We start from the raw sequence: 4,510 nt of genomic DNA, 5'->3' as shown, positions 1-4,510 counted from the left end.
CAGGAGGAGGGGTGTCACTTTTCCTATTTGCACATCGGCGTCACGCATATTCAGCCGGGTTTCAGTAACTTTACAAGTCTTCATAAATTCTTGACACATCACCATATACAGCAAGATAACTTCATTAAAAAAAAATATTCTTGGACTTGTTAGTGACTTTGCCTAGGCAGCGATGATGTCATCAGTCTGCTGAAGGCAGGAGGAACTATTTTTCAGGTCAGCGCCCCCTACAGCTGGAAATTCCTCTGCAACTCCAAGATTGTGCATGGTTAGAGAAAACGTTGAAGTACACACTGATCAGCCAAAACCAGCTGCCTAATATTTTGTGGGCTCCCCCTTGTGTCACCAAAACAGCTCTGACCCGTCAAGACCTCTGAAGGTGTCCTGGGGTATTTGGCACCACGACATTGGGATCAGATCCTTTAAGCCATCCTTCTACCTATAGTTCATGTTTCTGCCATCTCTTCCTCAAGTAATTGAAGCAAATGCCAGCCATCCACATGATCTCTTCTTCCATTGCTCCATGGTGCGCTTCTGAAGATCACATGACCATTGCAGGCACTTTTAGTGGTGGACAGCAGGGGGCACCCTGACTAGTCTGTGGCTATGCAGCACCATGGACCTTGCTTTGTGTGTTTCCTTTATGTTTGGAATGAAGTTTTCAGCAATAAGTTCTCCAGTATTTCTCCACGGGGATCAGACCAGAGGGGCTAATCAATGTGAGGGCTGAACCTTGGGGATTGGACCAGACACCCCCCAATGGTAAAAGTCTTGGAAGTCCGTAGCTTGGTCACCAGTTCACCATTTGTCCTTCCTTGAACCCCTTTTGCTAACCACTGCAATAACTCTACATGACTTGCCATGACCCATCATCCAACCATCACAATTTGGCCCTAGATCTGATTGGTCACATGGTGCCTAATATACCCCCCTCCTTGTCAGGGGCCAGTGCACCCAAATCATCCATGAGATCATTTCACCTGTCAGGGGGTTTGATGCTTTGACCGATCAGGACAATAAAAATTTAGAAAATGTGATGCGATGAACCAGGCTGTCATTATTCTGTTTCTCAAGCATACATTCACTAAGGATTCACTGAACCTGGCCTTGCTTCCCCAGTTCTGCCCGAACCCCACATTCCATGACCGTCCAACCTTTAGGTTTGTAATATAGAGTGGCTGAATGTTGCAAATGATTGTCTTCACCGTTACATTTTGTCTGGGGGTTCTCTTCTAAAGGGTCTATTTATGTTTTCACCTAAGATTCACACATATATCACATTGGATTCAATTAGAAAAAAATCATATTTTCAAATTGAATCCAATAGAATCAAATGTGTAAATGTCTGGGTAAAAGTTGTGGTAATCTTGGGTGAAAACATGTTTCTAAACTTTAAAAAAATGTAAACACCCCGGATGCAGCATGTGTGTCCCAATGTTAGTATTCCCATCCATGACTCCTCCATCTAAGAAATAAGAAAGCTGCCATTGTGCGCACACAGCTGTTTTTGCTTATCTACTAGCTTCAGGAGTCAGTGACTCAGAACCAGCATGTAGGTGAGGGCTTCTGACTTTCCAGGTGTGCTTGATCACCCAGGTTCACCCATGATAGTCTTCAGTCTTGTAGAGCTTTAATAAATCAGGCCAAATGTGTGCGCTGCAAAGAAGACTGAAAAGAGAACCTGTCACCAGACAATTCATTCGGAATACATTCTTCCCATAGAGTAATATGTGAATTTGCAGAATTTTATGCAAAAGAAGGAAACTTTTCTCTTTATCTTGGCTGCCATTTGTAGGTTATCAGGAAGGGAAACCAACGATTAGCCGGATCTTTGTTCCTGTTTACAAATTCCACACTGCTGGCAACAACAAGGAGTCCGAAAAGGGTGAAAGACGGAGGAACAAGGACAACGGAAATCAGATCAAGACAAACAAATACATTGATAAGGGTTAAACTGTAAACATTCTGATTGGCTTATAACTTGCCAACCCATACACCTCCTACAATATAAACGCCGACCAGTCTGGGGTGTGGGTTTAAATAATCGCCCACAGCCCCCACCTGCTCCAGGATCCCAAGTGACCACATGGCAGGTACAGGGAGTTCGAATGCAATGCAGTTGGGCCCCTATTTTTGCTTAGGGCCACACTGATCTTGCTTTCCCAAGGTAGGTTTATTGGAGGGGGGAGGAGCAAATTGGCAATTGCACAGAGCCCTCCACTGCTCCAGGGCCTCCAGTGACAGAAAGGCAGAGGATGCAGGGAGATGGAATGCAGTGAATTGGGGGGCCCCATTGCTCTAAAACCACCAGATTACACATTATTATTACTATATTCCAATAAGTGAAAATTTTCATGGCTGCAGTGGATGGGCAGAGCTACGAATACTCGAGGTGTCCCCAAGATCCAATTGAAGCCAGCCTGTGATGCTATTTACCAACAGGGGCAAATGGTGGTTAAACACCAATTTCAAGCCGTGTCATCATTCACAAGAAGGGGCCCCATCTACTGATGCACAGGGAAAGAACACAGTGCCACACTTTATTAGAAATCTCAGATTGTCCATTGTGTCTAATCAGCCAATTAGGTGGCAGCAGCAGCAGACTGTGTACAATGCTGAAGCTTCAGGTATTGGTCACATCAAAAACCAGAATAGGGAGGGAGCTCAGGGATTGGTCCAATCCAAACCATGGAAGGATTGCTGGTACCAGACGGGTATTTTTTTTTTGTTTTCTGTATGGAGTCAATGAGGGAATCGTGGGAACAAAGACACCTTGGTGAGAATAGAGAGCTCAGAGGATGCAGATAGGTCCCAGCTTATCTCTCATTACAGCTTCAGTGATGAAGAATTGAGGCTGCAGTGAGCAATAGGTCATACCCAGTACTAGTGTATGTCCCCAATTGGTTGGTGGGTAGCAGACTGCAGACACATGGCAAACGAAGGTTTGCAGGAGTGACAAGTCAAAGTCAGGTACTTACCTATTTGCAATAATTGAGATATAAAATAACTGCAATGATCTCTCTTCCAGTTTTGTCTAGAGTTCAGCTTTAATTTTTCATTGAATAGTTAGCGGTGTATGTGTTTCAGCTAGGAGCAGTGTGATCAGTTCCACAGATTCTGGGGAAAAAGAGGCTCCTAGGAGGCAGGTATATTCTGTGTAAGATTTTGTACATAGAGAAGTAGGACTACAGGTCATCCTAGAGTTAAGGACGTCCGACATATCGGCCACTCCTAGATTAGCTTACAGGATTTTATAGGACAATTAGGCAACTAGGACAAACATCTGTCCTAATTGCATTTAATAAAATAATCTACCTGTTCCAACTTACATACAAATTCAACTTAAGAACAAACCTACAGTCCCTATGTAACCGGGGGACTAACTGTATAGGTCAGGGGTTGGCCAGATACGGCCCAGCCGGTAGTTCGTTCCGGCCTAAAGCCCCCTGGCCGATCAAGCCTAATGCCAGCTGGCAACCCGTGGCTCCGGATCTGCAAGGGGGCGTTAGCAACTACTGGAGGAGCCTCCTTGCTGTAAATAGGGAAGGCACGATAAATAGGGAAGCCTCCCTAAAGGGAAATCCCTCTCCTCCGCATGCAATTAGGGCAAGACTCTGAGTCTGGCATAGGGTCCTCCGCATGCAATTAGGGGCAAGACTCCGAGTCTGGAATAGTGTACTCCCGCCCACCCTAAAATGGCCTTAGTGGCCATGAAAGTTTGCCAACCCCTTGATATAGGTTGTTTTATATTGAGATAATAAATGAGCACTTCTTCCAGTTGACCACCAGATGGCAGCAAAGGTAAGGAAATCACATTACATGGCCTGACCTGGGACAGGAAAGAGGGAATCTTCCAGGGGGGTAACAAACACCCAATGCACCCTCTATAACACACTAGCCAACTTTAAATAGGTTTGGGTGGAGTTCCCTTGGAGAGTGGAGGTCATTGGTGCCTGAAAGGCTAAATTTTACAGTGTTGGTATCTACCATTTAACTTTCGCTTGGGGGAATAAAACTTTTATGAGTGCATGGATTTAAAGTCTGTGCTGTGGCAGAGCTGTACAGGTCTCAGGATTTGATGGACAGCGATGGAATGGCTTACGTATATTTCAGCTATGTATGCAGCCCTTATACATACAATGATAGAATAGCACCGCCTGGGGGGGGGTCCTCTGGGTTTGACAGATTTCCGAAGCATCAGATAGAGAAAAAGCATTTAATGTATGAAGCCCTTTATCCATTCCCCCGGTCACATGACCCGGGGTGTCATCATAAGGTGACTTGTGCATACAATCATAATATGAAATAGAAAAATCACACGATTCACAGTTCTTCCAAGCCCCCCGAAAAAATTTCATCTCTGCAGCAGAGGGCTAAAGATGACTATGCGCTGAGACCAGTCATAAGAAAAATCAATTTCCACAGTACAAAAAGCATTTAATTCCACTTATTAATAGCAAGGAAAAAAAGGCGAGATTACTATTGTATTTCTAGGCAAAAAAAAAAAAAA

The 4,510-nt window shown here is 44.5% G+C and overlaps 1 protein-coding gene across 1 annotated transcript in view; it reads right to left on the bottom strand.

Moving 5' to 3' along the window:
• Positions 1-4,202: 4,202 nt before the first annotated feature.
• Positions 4,203-4,510, bottom strand: part of COQ8A (coenzyme Q8A) — a gene marked incomplete in the record, with an annotated part of 47,121 nt that continues 46,813 nt past the window's right edge. The window contains 1 exon segment of the mRNA XM_072409945.1: positions 4,203-4,510.

This window comes from Pyxicephalus adspersus, chromosome 4 (assembly GCF_032062135.1).
Source record: "Pyxicephalus adspersus chromosome 4, UCB_Pads_2.0, whole genome shotgun sequence".
NCBI lineage: Eukaryota > Metazoa > Chordata > Amphibia > Anura > Pyxicephalidae > Pyxicephalus > Pyxicephalus adspersus.
This window is presented reverse-complemented; position numbering and strand designations above follow the sequence as displayed.